This window comes from Neophocaena asiaeorientalis, unplaced genomic scaffold, assembly GCF_003031525.2.
Source record: "Neophocaena asiaeorientalis asiaeorientalis breed wild unplaced genomic scaffold, Neophocaena_asiaeorientalis_V1.1 scaffold177, whole genome shotgun sequence".
Classification (NCBI taxonomy): Eukaryota; Metazoa; Chordata; class Mammalia; order Artiodactyla; family Phocoenidae; genus Neophocaena; species Neophocaena asiaeorientalis.
In genome coordinates this window covers 9,957,553-9,973,892 of record NW_020172779.1, presented here as the reverse complement: position 1 = coordinate 9,973,892, position 16,340 = coordinate 9,957,553, and the positions used below count along the sequence as shown (strand labels likewise).

Below are 16,340 nucleotides of genomic sequence, written 5' to 3'. Positions count from 1 at the left end.
GTATCAGAAGTTTAATTTTTCAATATCTGGGAATTTTAGGAACATTTCATTTGTATAAGGCCTTATTTAGCTCTAAGTCAATCAAAATAGAGCTCTTTTAAAACTTTTATAATCTATTTTAGTAATACCATCTGGAGATAGGGAAATATTACATACCCACAGACATATAAACATACAGACATAGACATAGATAACTTATAGCTTTGATTCTAAAAGTTTAGCCTGTCGTTCAGGCATAAACCCAGAAATAACAAAACTCACTTTTTATTATAAAAAGAGCTCTTGCTTCCCAGTGGGTACACATTCTTAATTGATTTGAGTCCAAAATAGGCAAAATAGATAAACAGAAAAGGGTAACAAACTCCATTCTCTGTCATCTTTCACATACCAGAAACAAGATATCCATAAACCATTTAATGCATTTACAAGGATTACCAAATTGTCAGACTAAAACAAAAAAAAAAAATTAAAAATCTAGCACAAGAATCAACTAAATACTCAAAAAAGAATCAAAATCAAATCCTTACCATGCTAGCAACAGATAAGAATCTGGAGCATAGGACCAGGATCAGGACCCATCTTCAGATCCCTGGGTTGCCAGTCATGAATGAAGCACAAAAAGCTCCCAGTGGCCTTATTACCTGGCTGGAACAGATGAGAATCTGAAGGCAAGGTCCAGTCCTGAGTCAGGGCACCAAACTGTCAAAGACAAAAGCCAGACAAGTTGGGAGACTAATATTATTGAGATTATTGCCACAGGGAGGTCGTCACCCCATCTGAAGATCTTCAGCTGTCTCAGCTTTTATAGAAAGGAATAGACAGGTTGCCAAAGATGTGGTTTACACTGTGGTTATAGTGCCAGCCCCGACAGTCCGTTAGCCATATAAATAGGAAATGTTGGTTATTTGTTTTTCTTTTATTCTGGCTTAGCTAGCTCTGCGCGCAGAGTTTTAATCTCAGCTAGTTAACCATGAGACAAAGAACTGGAAGGTGAGGTGTCTGTGTTTTGCCTTGTCAGCAGATTCAGACAAAAAGGGAGGTTTTGTTGGATTTTGTCAGATGGTAACAAAGATCTCGAGGGAGAGTTTCAAGCAGAGGTAACAACAAAAGCAGTAAGCTTTCTAGTCACTCCTGAAGCTAGGCTAAGCCATGTCCCCTTCTTCAGCCCAGCTGGCTCTACTGCATGGAATGCACTTATTTTCATGTCCCCGCCACCTCCTTACATGTAGCCTCTCTCCCCACCTTAACACCTATATCCACATCTCTCCATTTTCACTGCTGCTGGCCAATCACTCTATCACCTTATCCCTTCAAGGCTACTGCACTACCCTCCTAAATGGGTCCTTCCTTCTAGTCTTTTTTCTCACAATTCAGTTTCCATAGAGCAGTCAGAGTGAAGTAAAGTGAAAATCGGATTTTGTAACTGATATATTCAAAAGTTTTCAATCTCTCGCTATTACCTTTCAGACATAGTCTGTACTACATAGCATAACATTCAAGGTCTTCACGTTCTGGCTCACCTCCTTCCTCTCACCAGTCCTTAGTGGACTCTGCATTTCAGGGATATGGAACCACTCGCAGTTCCCCCACATCCTATGCTCTTCTCCACGCCTAGATGCTTGCTTCTGTTTTTCCTTCTGCCTCCAATGCCCTCTCTCCGTCTAGCTGAGCCCCTAATGTATGTACAGACATACCTCAAAGATATCATGAGTTCAGTTCCAGACCACCACAATAAAATAAGTCGCACGGTTTTTTAGTTCCCCGGTGCATATAAAATGTATGTTTACACTATATTGCAGTCTATTAAGTGCATAATGGCATTGCCTTTTTAAAAGTACATCTTTTAATTAAAAAAATACTTTATTACTAAAAGTGCTAACCATCATCTGAGCCTTCAGTGAGTCGTAGTTTTTTTGCAATAGTAACATCAAAGATAACTGATCACAGAGCGCCATAACAAATATTATAATAATGAAAACACTTAAAATATTGTGATAATTACTAAAAGTGACACAGATACGAAGTAAGTAAATGGTGCTGATAGGCTTGCTCCATGCAGGGTAGCCACAAACCTTCAATTTGGGAAAAAAACAGAGTATCTGTGAAGTGCAATAAAGAGGAGTGCACCTGTTAGACCCAAACGGTCTACGAGGGATTCCAACTCGCCCAAGAACCGCCAAGAGTCGAGAGCCGCTGCAACACGCAAGAGGTTTATTAGGAGCCGATGCACCGGGGTTCCCTGGAACTCACGCAGGAGGCCGATGGGGAACCCCTAAAAGCGGAATCACATACTTTTTATAGGTTTATTTACTCATAGGGCGGGTATATTCTCACAATGATTGGGTAAATGTGGTGACTTTTGAATTCATTGGCTTAGGAACTTTTGTCCCACCTTCTGGCCGTTATAGTTGTCTGTTCATTGTGGCGGTTAGGGCGTATACCTGTTACGGGCAACTGGAAAATTACCCGCTGTCTGGCAAGTCCCCGTCAACTGAAAAACTCCAAGAATTGGTTTCGATAGGGAGAAGGAGTGGCGCACGATAGGGAGAAGAATTGGTTTACGGGAACAAGTGAGGGGGTGGAAAGTCCCTAAAGGCCCCACACACCTAAACGAGGTGCGCCTGCATACGTGAAGTTCAGGTGCCATCCACTCTGGAACCAGCCCTGGCACCTCTTCCTCTCTCAGTCTTCTCAAGCCCGAATGGGCTGAAATGCCTCTTTTCCATGCTCTCTTCTTTCATACTACTTACCACACCATTTGGAAATTTTCTCTTTCTTTGCCTGTCTCTGCAACTAAGCCAGAAGCTCCTGCACGTTGGAATTGTGCGTTCTTTATTGTTGTTCCGTGGCAAGGGGAGCTAAGTGGTTGCAGTAGTGACTGGGCATCAGACAAACACTCACTGAACATGCAAAATTAATTAAGTAGGTGAACTCATCAAGTGTCTTTAAAATTATACAACATGCTGGGATTACACAACACATCTCACAACTGTGTTGTGGAAACAAAGCAAGCTCAGGTAAAGCAGTTAGAAAAAGCTGAAGACTACGAGGTAGAACATGAAATAGAGTGATTTCTTTTTAAACAAATGTGTCTCATCTCCTGCCGCCTAAAGAAGGTTACCACCCACTAACCAGACACCTTGGGGGTCTGGATATGCACTTATTTCAGGATTGCCTTTCTTTACTCAAAACCAGGAAGGAATTCCTCCTTAGAACCTGATTCCTGAGACAGAATCTGAGCAAGCTGCATACTAAAATCAGTTCCATTCCTCTTTACTTAACCAACATAAAAGTCCCCCTGGCTTTCATGACTATGGGATGCATTCCCGAAGATCAAATCTGCATTTACAACTATCTTGGCTCTGCACCATGCCTTGTACATAAATAAGATTTGATAAATACTTGCTGAATCAGTGACTTGCAGAATATCTTCCCACTTCGGGGATGATTGCGATTTCTTTAATATGAGTCTTGATTTTATTCTCCCTAAATGCATTTTGCTTGCAATACCACTCATGATTATTCAGACCATAGTCAAAGTGAACAAAATAAAGCTTTATCCTTATCAGCCACATTCCTAAACATGAGTTACAGAGTCTGAAATATTTTCCGAAGCAGTGTGCTCTGAACCTGCAAAGCAGAACCACAGGTAAATTGCCTTTTAAAGACACTGCCTCTCAGGAGAGGACATTAATATGAAAGTTCAGAGGTTGAAACTATGTCTTAATTCGGGTTCCCCAGAAGCAGATCGTGACACAAGGATTTTTGGCAAGTAGATTTGGAATGAGATCCCAGGAAACATCAGTAGGGGGTTGGAGAATGGGGACAGGCAATAAAAAAAAAAAAGCCAAAAGAGAATGCTATTGTGGGAGACCAGGTCTCAACCTCCAGGAGATGGTGTAGGACATGCCTCACAGCTGACTCACTTGAGCAGTAAGAAATCTGGGATAGTGAATGCACTAACTCCCATTAGTGGAGAACTAGTCCGAGGATATTAATTCCCTGGCATTTACAGCCCACCTGACGTCAGGTCTAGCATGTTACCTTGCCAGAGGGAGGCCTTATAGCATGAAGCAGTTTCCTGAACAATTGAGACCTCAGGAGACTCACTCAGGTGAGAAACACGGGTAGTGTCTCTCACCCACACTTTGAACAGTCAAGTCCTAAACTGCAAGATGCATTCATACAGACCTCATTATAGTTCAGCTGAACCTAGGCAGTTGGGCCTAGGTACAATAGGCTCTCAGCTGATACACAGGCAAAAAGAATTAGGAATTCTTTAGCTTCATTAAATTCCTGCAAAGTGCCATCAAATAACCGGATTTCTAAACTCTTCTCCAGAATTTTCATTCACTCCTTTTGTACCTAAATGAAACTAGTTACCTCAAGCAACTTAAATATGCATATTATTATTCTCTCCTTTAAACCTTGATTCCACCCACCTTAAGTGCCCTTTAGTTTTAGGCCCAGTTATCTTAAAAGCAGTCCCTGAGGCAAGGGTCCTAATGCAAGGGAGGTATTAAGGAAGTGCTCCTATAAGAAACTAGGAAGGGAGAAGAAGCAGAGGAGGGAAGAGAAAGGAACCAAACAAGGGTATGACTTCCATGAAGCCCCAAGCTGCAGCCGGATCCTGCAGAACTCCAGAACATAACTTACACTCTGGAGGTATTGTCTTAAGACAAAGGAGATGGGGCTATTGTATTCCCATAGTCAACCAAGCATTGGCATCAAGCTTCCCTGAGGGGATTGGAAGGCACTCCTGCCTCTCTATAAAGGAAAGGGGCCCCAGTGCCTGGGCACAGTCCTCTATAGCAAGCATGAAGAGGCCAGAGGATGGATGCACAGAGCTGGTAAAAGGAATCTGAAGTGCTCTGGGTGGGGCACTTTAACTTCACTTCATCTGTCATTTACAGATTTTTCCATTTTCTGGATGGTCACAAATTCTAGGGGAAAATTTATGAGAAGGAAGTTGGAATAAGCTAATCTGCTGCTGCATTTGGTCCTGAGGTCATGAGTAATTCCCCTCATCTTCCTTCTCTATCACTCTTTTACATCCCCCCCCTTAAGCTGTGGTTTGTGCCCGCACAGTGCACCTGACTTGTCTTCATCTGAGGAGTCTGGGTCCCTGGTTGCCATGTTTCATTGAGCCATACCATGGAAGTACTAAGAGATGCCCCAGTAGGCTTCCTGAGTGCCAAGCATAGCCCTGCCTGCTCCCATTATATAGCAGCAACCTCTGCTTAAACTAAGTGACCTCTGTCTCACCTCTCCTGATGCTGTACTTCCCCTGAGTTTTAGCCCAAGATCTCACCTCTTCCATAAAGCCTTCTGGATGCTTACAGACCTCAGAACTTTCTTCTTCCCATAACTCACAGAATTTACCGCTATGCCTCTCATCTGGCCTGAATCACAGTCCGCATTGTGATTCCTCATTATGGGATTATTTTTGTATTCTTTGGAAAACGTCATTTGGTTGACTTGTGAGTGCACATCTTGTCTTTCCAGTGGAAACCTGAAAGGTTCACTGACTACCTCCAGTGCCTAGCACAGAGTACTCTGCCTCCCCAGGACTTGGTGAATGCATGTTGGATCAGCCACTGAACAGCTTACAGAACAGCACATTTGCACTGTAGCACTGGATCCTGATTTTTTCACTGGAACTCTTGCTTCCCAGAGTTCCCTAATTTCTTTGTTTCCAACCCCCCAATCATCTTTCAAACAACACAAAAAGGAAGCTTTGAAAATTTTAACTTTTCACATTTTGAAACCAGTTCAAACCCTTAATATATATATTTTTAGATATTTGATTACAAATTTCTTGCCGATAAAGGTCGTAAATGCTGCCACACAGAGAAATTTTCCCTTTTTGGCACTGCTCAGACCTTAAAATTTACAAACATGCTTTGTTTGAGGATAGTGGGTATTTGTGGAGAGGGCATAGAAAATGTTTCCAATCGTCACATAAAGAGGCAATTCAGCTTATATTGAACACCTTTTTTGTGCCAGGAATTGCACTAAGAACTTTATACAGACTGAGTTGTCCAGAGATGCTTTTTTTCTTCTCCTTTTCTCTGAAGCTCACATGTTGGAGTACTTTGAAACATATCATAGCCTCTCGTGGAAGCTTAAAGAGAAAGGGGGAATACTCAGGTCAATTCGTTTCACAATGAATTACTTCTTCTGGAAGGCTTTGCCTTGTAATTGTAGTATTTATCTCTATGTATTTATTATTTCGGATTGCTTCTGTTTTATGTACTCTATTCAGAAGCAAAAATTGAATACAGTAATAGAACTAATCTTGACTATGTGGCTCCAAGTATGTAATCTACTCTCCACAAGCAATACTGGGATGAAATAAAATATTTATATGACTGTTAATAAAGGTTAAGATATATTGAATGCTTGCTATGAGCCAGACAATCTGTAAAGCACTTTATATACATCACCTCATTCAAATACTCATCACAATTCCCAGAGATAGGTTCTACAATTATCTCTGTTTTATAGACACAGAAATTAAAACTCAGAGAGGCTGAATCAATTCCCAAAGACATACAGCCAGTAAGTAGAGAAGCTGAGATCACACTGCACAGAGGAAAGAGTCCTGGTTCTTTACTTGGAGATGGCCGGCTAAGTTGCATTATCAGTGCTGGTCTTGCTACTTAAGAGATCAAAAGAAAATCACACACTCTTTAAGCCTCAGTTTCTTCATTTATTGAATAAAACCCTCGATGCTCACACTGCTTATTCCCATCTATCTACACTCTCATTTGTCCATCTTAGAGTGTTTAATTTGCACTGTTTTATGCTTTGTTTATAAGAGTAACAGGTAGCTCTCAAAGAGCAGAAATTATGTCATATTCGTCTTCAAATCCATAGCTCCCAGGCCACTATTCTATATGGTTTAAATGCATTAACTCATTTAGTCCTCACAACACCATACAGAAGGTTTTATTTTTATCTCCACTTATTTCACACTTAAGGAGGATACTGGACCCCAATCATGATTATGTTAATGATGTCAGATGGATCTGAACTTAGGTAGTCTGGCTCCAGAATCCATGCTCTTTTTTTTTTATTAATTTTTATTGGAGTATAGTTGATGTACAATGTTGTGTTAGTTTCTGCTGTACAGCAAAGTGAATCAGTTTTACATATACATATATCCATTCTTTTTTAGATTCCTTTTCCATATAGGTCATTACAGAGTGTTAAGTAGAGTTCCCTGTGCTATACAGTAGGCTCTTATTAGTCATCTATTTTATATATAGTAGTGTGTATATGTCAATCCCAATCTCCCAATTTAATCCACCCCCTTTCCTCTTTGGTAACCATAAGTTTGTTTTCTATATCTGTGACTTTATTTCTGTTTTGTAAAAAAGTTCATTTGTACCATTCTTTTAGATTCCACATATAAGCGATATCATAGGATATTTGTCTTTCTCTGTCTGACTGACTTCACTCAGTATGACAATCTCTAGGTCCATCCATGTCACTGCAAATGGCATGCTCTTAATTACTATGCTATACACAAGAGTAATTTAATTTTTTCTTAAATCCAGGTCTAGTTTCAGAATGGAATTATATATACATTTTCCTCTCCACTTTCTCTTGACTCTTTAACTCTTGTTTCTGTTCTGTGACCTGTATTTACTTGTATGTAACTGGAGATGTGATTTTCATTGCACTCTACTTTAAAAATCCCAGATATTAAATCTCATATGTATGTTAATATTAACATATCATTGATATTTCTTAGGAGCAACACTAAAAGAGCAAAGCCTTCCTCTAGTTTTCAAGTTGACAACCTTAAATGTAAAGGGTAGCCAAATTTGGCCACCCCAAAGTATGCCACTTTGGCAAAGTATTATTTCGAACTAAAGGCATTTGAGGAGCAGACACAAAAATGCTCTCTGTTCTCCCCCTATTTGCCTAAAAGCAAGACGAAAATTTACAAAGGTGTCTTCCTTCCCCCCGCCCCCGCACCAGGAAGGACAAAAGTTAATCATCAGAGAAACTTTAGTTCCTTATTAGGCTGGTGGTGATGCTAGGGAAATCTACATAACAAACTTTACTAATTAGTCTTTAACCATTATCAGTTTTCCTTATATTTGCTTTCACACAATTTGCTGCCCCTAGATACCCAAAGTCCTTTTCCTTTATCTTGTCACTTCTCTAAAAATGTACTGTTCCCTTGCCACGCTTAAGTTCTAACCACCCCTTGAGTCTCTCCACTGTATCTATGAGATATACATGTTAGTGAACTTCTGTTTTTCTCTTGTTACTCTGTCTTTTGTTAGAGAGCCCTAGCAGAAAACCTAGAAGGGGAAAAAGATTTTCTTTTTCTCCTCCCCTACAAATGCAAGGACATGATCTTACACAGGTCCCGCAGAAGTCCAAGGTTTAGAAAGTCAGCACAAATCTAGGATAAAATCACAATGAACATAAGGTCCCAGATATGTTCATTTTGGCCTAGTAGGACACAGAAAACAGGTATAATACATAGGACCTAAAAAAGATTAACTAAGTCCCTCACCTTTAAAAAAATAAAATAACAAATGATTTAAGAATAAAACTAAACATCATTTAAAAAAATAAACACTGTGATTAAAAAAAAGGAAGCAGTAAAGCATCTAAAGAAAACTGATGGGTCAACTAGGCATATCATTGTGAAAACCTAAAGGTATAACCAAAGACTATCCAAAAGAATTTAGACATGACCCCCAAAGATTAATATCTTTATAATATCTCTACAAATAAAGGACACCAAGACTAAAGTATAAACAGATTCACTTTTTAATGTGACTTTTTTTCATTTACTTAAAAATTTGCAATCAGCGAATATAAAATGAACATATCAGTCAAAACCGAGTGACTACTCCCCACGAGTTCGAAGAGTTCTTAACATGTTACAGTTCATTGTTAGAGGCATAATGAAGGTCACACATTCTTCCCAGATTTCCAACAATTGTTTTGGGATCCACTAGTGAGAGATGCTCTTGTAAACACGAGTTAAACGAATAAAATAGAATAGAATAGGATAGGTTAGAACAAGATAGAATAGAATAGAATAGAATACAACACAACACAACACAACTCAACTCAAATGTATAGTTTGAAACTAGAGCAATAATATACAAGGTAAAGATAGATATAGATGGTAGATAACAGATACAGAGCTATAGAGAGAGATTTCAATAAATGTGCCTTTAAAAATAAGGTTAGGGGCTTCCCTGGTGGCACAGTGGTTGAGACTCCGCCAGCCGATGCAGGGGACGCGGGTTCGTGCCCGGTTTGGGAGGATCCCACATGCCGCGGAGCGGCTGGGCCCGTGAGCCATGGCCGCTGAGCCTGCGCATCCGGAACCTGTGCTCCGCAACAGGAGAGGCCACAACAGTGAGAGGCCCGCGTACCAATAAATAAATAAATAAATAAGGTTAATCACAGTATTCCCTCAGATTGTTTAACTTTGTAAAAGTGATACTCCAAATCTGTCCACGACCCAAAGCAAGTCTGTGAATTTTTTCTTATCTATCTATGACAAGATGAGCACAGAAATTGAGAGTAAATCTTTAGAAACTTTTATAACAGTCTGACAGAAAAACTTCATGACTTTTGAATGTAGTAACAATGACAAAGTTTAGAGTTTCATTTTATGCCTTTTTATAATTTTTCTAGTAATTCATTTTTATTATATTTTACAAAAGAATCAAGCTCTGATGGGTTAGAAGTTTCAAAAAGAAAACTATCCGTTTTTCACAGGTAGTTTGAGAAGCATGTCATAAAATTATATTTGGTCAAGATGATGCTGTGTATTCTTCCCCCCTCTATGGTTGTACAAATCCATACATTTCGTTAGACTATTATTTCACCTTCCCAGGAATTGTAATTATTCACTTTCACGGTAAGAAAAATCAGAGGAGGTAGGTGAACTGAGAGAAAGGGGAAGACCATCTTCCTGCCTAGCAGCTGCAAGCTAGAACTGTAAACGAGGTATAAATTTAGGAATTCTACAGTCAGTGTTAGGTCAGTAGTTTCCCCTTTTATATCAATTGTCACAAGATTATTTTTCTTGCATCTCCACACAGTTCTTCCAAACTTTCTTCTGGACTTTATGCCATCACTCACAGATACCACAAGACATCCTCTCCCTTTGACTTCTAGGCTCAAGGGCAGTGAAAATGCGGGGACCCTTTTAGGCTTTGGTGAGTTAAAATGCCATCTGAGATTTGCATCTGTCCCCGCCCCGCCCCCTTGCTTTGGTGGCACTTATTATATGGATGCGATTTGTTGTCCGTGTAGGGCTGAGCTGACTCCCAGTGGAATATGTATATACTGGAGGTGCTGAAGAGTGCCCAGGGCTAAGGTTTTTCCTGCAAAAACAGAGCTGTAAGCCTCAGGCTCACACCACCCATTTATCTTGCTTAGCTCCAAACCACAAACTGTACAAAAGGTACTTGCCCAGATTTGTTTACATTTCTGTCACGTTTTCTGAAAAGAGAAAAGGGCTAACTTCCAAATTCACTTCTCAGAAAATTGAAAACAGTTAACTGACCTTAGAGAGCATCTGCCTGGCCCCGACGTCACATCCTTGTTTCTTGGCCCACTTGTCTCATGACCAAGCCCCAGAACTCAAAGCACCTATAAGATATAAAACCACTGCTAATTGCCAGATGTCAGGGTCATTGCCCTTTTAGGCTGACCCTTCTATTAGTAGCAAATAAAGGTGCTTTCTTTTTTTCCTCACCTCTATATCCTGCAACAGGAGATTTTTGTCAGAATATAGTCCACCTTGTGGCCAGGCAGTTCTTCCTCCAGAATTCCTTTAGGTACACTCTGTGAGCTGAAATGTATGTGCTGATGTCCAGTTTAATGCTGTAGATTACACATTTTGAAAAGGAACTCAGAATGGAAGGGATACTAATGTGTCCTCCATATAGTAGATAAAACAGCTGGAAGAGAATTTAAATAATCATTGACTGAACCCCACTTTCCATTGATCTGTAACCCACATGTCCATCAGGACAACTGGAACTTCCTAAGGATACTTATAGCCAGTTTTGTTAAAAATGACATCATCTTCTAAAGAGGTTTAGGCCGAATGGCTGCCTATATTCCTGTTTCTCAGAGAGTAGAAGTAGTCAGCTAATTTAAAAACAGAAAAAAAAAAAATAGAAGGGAAAATAAAGTTCTAAAAAATCCACGTTAATATTTTACAATATAAGGAAAATTAGATGAGCTACAGTTATCCTTCAAATGAGTGTAAAAGGGAAAGGGCTTAAAAGCATCTATTACACATAATAGATGCCTAAAAAGAGAACTCTGGGAATAGTAACGATAAGCTTGTAGGATAAAAGGAAAAAATCTAAAATGTGTCCAATATACTAATTATTGTGAACATCTTAGTGGTTTCTATTAAAAGAGTCTCTTCTAAACCTCAAAATAAAATACAAGAAATTGTAGCCTACAGAGATATGTTTAATATAACAAAATGAAAACATGCATTCAAAGTATAGGCAATAGGGCCAAAAGAGTAATTAATCAGCAAAAATGTACTAATTAATGCTATTACTATTCCTAAGGGAATACCAATACAATAAACTACCCTCAAATATGTATTAAATAAATAAATATTTAAAATCCATCAAGAGAGAAAAGATGACAACATAATATGAATAAAACAACAAAACGATAAAATAAAATTGATTTCTGCTAATATGATAGCAATATTACTAGTGCTTTGGAAAATTCATAAAATTTATATATTTGGATTTAACTGATTTATCAAAAACTAAAAAATATAACAATTAATAAAACTTGGAATAAAAAATGAGAAACCTAGCAACTTCCTTGTACCTGTATAATATCTATTATTTTATTGTGTCTAGAGTGATGTAAATCAGTGTCTGGCTTCCCTAGTAGATTGAGACCTTAGTGGGGATGGTGGGTAGGTTATCTTCAGGTTTTGGTTACCTACATAATAAGTACTCAGTAAATGTTTTTAAGTAACGGAGAATGTGAAGAAAAAGAGATTCTTAAGTTACAGGATAAGATCAAGAGATTGAAAACAATACAAAAGGTTAATAGCAACTTAAAAAATTAAAGCACCTAAATCTGACAAATTTACTGGGTAATTTTTCCAGGCATCTAAAAAGAAGGGAAAAGAAAAATAAGAATAAACTTTTATTTTTTGAAAAATGATATATGTCAGGCACCATACTCAGAAGACACTGAAATATCAATGTTTGTGAATGTGATTGTATAAGTAGAAAATAAGAGAAAAATCCTAAAACAAATTAAATTCCTTTTGTTGTAGGATATCAGAAAACCCCAAGCATTACAATTAAATTCTTAAGTACTGATGACAACGAGAATGTGAAATGAATGGAGTCCATTCCTGGCAGCAAAAACTGAGTACTTATGAATTAATGCATTAAGAAATAGATGCTCATCAAAACACACACACATGTACTACCCTAAATGAATGTACAAGAATACATACATCAATGAAGAGGGAAAGTCTCCGCAAGAAGTCTATTTTGAAAAGACTTCACAATACCTGCATTCTCCTACGTAGCAATCCATTTCGGTGATACTATTCCTGAATCCCATCATCCCCCAACCACACTTCACCCTAACTTCCACCACCAGATTGATTATCCTAAAACAGACACTTCTGATGCATCCTTACTGTTTTTTATTTATTGTATTTATTTATTGCAGTAAGCATATTTAACATGAGATCCACCCTTTCAATAAGTTTTTGCGTACAATGCAGTATTATTAACTGCAGGCGCAATGCCATACAGCAGATCTCCAGGACTTAGGCTGCATAACCGAAACTTTATGCCCTTTGAATAGCAACTCCCCAGTTCCTCCCTCTCCCAGCCCCTGGCAACCACCATTCTCTCTGCTTCTATGAGTTTGACTGTTCTAAATTTCTCATATAAATTGAATCATACAATATGTGTCCTTCTGTGACTGGCTTATCTCACTTAGGATAATGTCCTCCAGGCTCATCCATTTTGTTGCGCTCACTTTTTATATTTATTTTCTGATTTCTCCAAACTTACCTACTTTCAATGCCTAGGCCACATGATCCCCACCCCTGCATTTTTCTATTTGTGTGCCGTTCGTGAAGCTTTTCCAGATTTTTCCAACTGAGGTGACCTATCCCTTCATCATATAACATTTAGTCTTATAGTATCTGCAGCCATTTACTGAAACCTGACACTCCATGTGACATTTCTTATAAGTTTTGCTTGTACTGCAATTTAACAGTCTGTGTGTTTCTGCCGAATGTTTGCAATTCAGTTAAATCTGTGTCCTATACAGCGTCTATATCCCTCATCATATGTAGCAGAGTGTCTTACAGTAATTATGCAGTAAATATTATTTAACCCATTGGATGGTTGTAAACTCCTTAAGAGAACATTTCATTTACCTTAGTAATCCCAAGCGCTAGGAAGTATCTGACGTAGCTAAATGCTCAAAAAATGTTGAGCTTTGTGTGGGGATAACCAGAGAGAAAGGAGAATGCAGTGATTTGGCTGAGAACACATTGCTGCATGCAGAGGTCAATACTTAGCTCTCTTCTCATTTGACCTGTCAGCAGCATTTGACCCAGCTGGTGACTCCTCCCTACTGGAAACACTTCCTTCACTAGACTTCTAGGACATTTCCTCTCTTGGTTCTCCTTCTATGTCACTGACTGTTTCTTCTCAGTCTATTTTGCTATCTCTCTGTCTTCTCCCAGCCTCTTCACCTTGGAATACCTCAGGAATCAGTCTCTGGTCCTCTTCTTTTTTGTCCTCTTCTTTTCTAACACTCACACCCTAGGTGACCCCATTAGTTCATGGCTTTAAAAAAATAACGAGGTGCTGATAATTCCCATATATACATACATCTCCAATCCTGACACCTTCATTAGCTCAAACCTATAGTGTTCAATGCCTACTTGATATTTCCCCTGGGATGTCCAATAAATGTTTCAAATTTAGTATATCCCAAGATGAACTCTGAATCTTCCTCCTTAAGCCTGATCCTCCAGCAATATTCCTCATCTCAGCTAAGAGTGAAAACATCACTCTTCCTGAATCCCAGGCACTTCTGACCATCTCATTCTCTCACATCTCCATCGTCAGGAAACACCTTTGTGCTCTACCTCCAAGCTATGTACAGATGCCAACTTCTCACCTCCCACCCGTCCGCCAACATGATCTGAGCCATCGTCATTGTTCCTCTGGATTGTTACAGCAGTACCTGCAATTGCTTGCCCACATGGCAGCCCGAGAGATCCTTTGACAGTTTAAGTCAGGTCACGTCACTTCTCTTTCACAACCCTGCAACAGCCCTCCATCTCACTCAGAGTAAAACCCAAAGTCTTTATGAAGAAATATACAATTGGACTTCCCATGTTCCTCTCTGACCTCATCTCCTACTAATATTTCCTTCCTGTTCACTCCCCTCTAGCTACAATGCCCTCCTTCCTATTTATTTCAGTTCTCTATTGCTCCATAACAGAATCCCCAAATTAAGTTTTGTTGTCACCTCTGTGGCTCTGTAGGTTGACTTCAGCTGGGCATTCTTGCTTCGGGTTTCTTGTACGGTTGCAGTGCATGGTCAGCTGGGTCTGAAGTCATCTGAAGGTTTAAAGACCAGGGCATCCAAGATACCTCAGTTCTATGTTTGACAGTTGATGCTGGGCTTGTGGACCAGCGCCCCTCCATGTGATCTCTCTGTGTGCCTCGGACTTCTTACAGCATGACAGCCAGGGGACAGTCAGTGTTCTGAGAGTCAGCCTCACGAGAGCAAGTGTTAAAGAGGCAGGAAGTAGAAATTTCCAGGCCAGCTAAGAGCCACACCTGCAACTGGCACAGTGACACTGAAGCCATATTCTATTGGTTTAAGCAGTCATAGAGCCTGGCAGGATTTAAGGACCTGGAGAAATAAACTCCACCTGTTCATGGGAATGGGGGCAAAGTCTCATTGCAAAGGAGCGTGTGGGATGGGAGATAATGGGGCAATCTTTGGAAAATATACTCCGTGGAGCTATTTTTCAAACACATCAGCTATACTCTCACCTCAGTGCTTTGCACTAGCCTTTCCTTCTGCCACGAATGCCTCTCTCCCAGTATCAGCACGCTTTGCCCCCTCGTTGCTTTCAAGTCCTTGCTTTCTCACTTCAGCTCTGCTGATATGTCTCCTTCTCCATGAGCCCATCTGTGGCCACCCTATTTAACATTATACATAAACACTCTCCCTTGTGACCAGGTGCTCACAATGGCCCATGATAACCATTGAACTTCAGGTTCCTCTGCTGCCCACAAGTGCCTGAACTGTGGCTTGCCCTCAATTTTCAGCAAGCACTAAACCACTAAGGTGCAGAATATCCCCTTCTTCACAAAACATTCTGAGAACCTGCTAACCACACAGAAAAACATTTCCCCATTCAAACAGCCCAGTGACGCCACCTGTTCACCCCACCCTATTCACCCACTTGCCCTGCTACCCACAGATTTCCTGTCAGTTCTTCCCCACTCTCCAAAAAAGAAAAGCCTTTTTTGGTTTAATTTTGAGAGACTTGCCGATTTCTGGGATCAAAACATTCTCCCTATTAGAATAATCATTTTAAATAAAGTCTCTCTTTATCTAAATCCGTATTTATTTCGATCTGACACTCAGCACTCTTAGTCCTTTTTACCCTACACCATTTTTTTCATATCACTTATTACTTTCAAACATACTGTATATTTTATCTATTTAGTATGTTTCTTGTCTCTCTCCCTTTATTAGAATATAAACTGCATGACAGCAGGATGTCTTTCTATTGTGTCTACTAAATTCCCATCACCCGGTACACACATTGTGGGTGCTCAAAAATCATTTGTCAATTTAATGCATAAACCCTCTCCTGTGGTGTAATGAAAGCAAGTCCATCCAGCACATAAAGATAGAGAATAAAGAAATATTGGCTACTGATCTGGGATCTCATTCTCCACGGCAGGTAATTGAGTCTTTGACACGTTCCTTGAGCCAGTTTCTCCTTTCAATCATGTGGTTCCTATAAAACTCTAATTAGTGTTCTGTCATATTATCCTTAGTCCTTCCTAACTCCTTTCCCTCTCTGCCCTTGAACTTAGCTCAGAGACTGGAACCTGGTTATTTGTGAACAGTTTCCCCTGATGCTGCTGGACCACTGCATTTTCAATCATTTTCTCTTGACATGCCCTTGTTAACTTGTGTTGAGTTTATATCCTGTCTAATCCCAGCCATTAGTCTAGACCTTCCCTATAGTCTGTTACATGTTCTCAGATGTTATATTGTCCTATGGTCTGGAC

At 39.6% G+C, this 16,340-nt stretch overlaps 1 long non-coding RNA gene across 6 annotated transcripts in view; it reads right to left on the bottom strand.

Moving 5' to 3' along the window:
* LOC112397199 (uncharacterized) overlaps positions 1–15,009 on the bottom strand; it is a 56,967-nt gene extending 41,958 nt beyond the window's left edge. The window contains exons 1-4 of one of the 6 annotated variants that reach the window (XR_003002756.1): positions 14,551–15,009; positions 10,748–10,875; positions 10,556–10,641; positions 528–699 (exon numbers count right to left, since the gene is read on the bottom strand). This is a non-coding gene — a long non-coding RNA (uncharacterized LOC112397199). The other 5 variants (XR_003002755.1, XR_003002753.1, XR_003002752.1 and 2 more) reach the window with 5 other exon arrangements.
* Between the last annotated feature and the right edge of the window lie 1,331 nt (positions 15,010–16,340).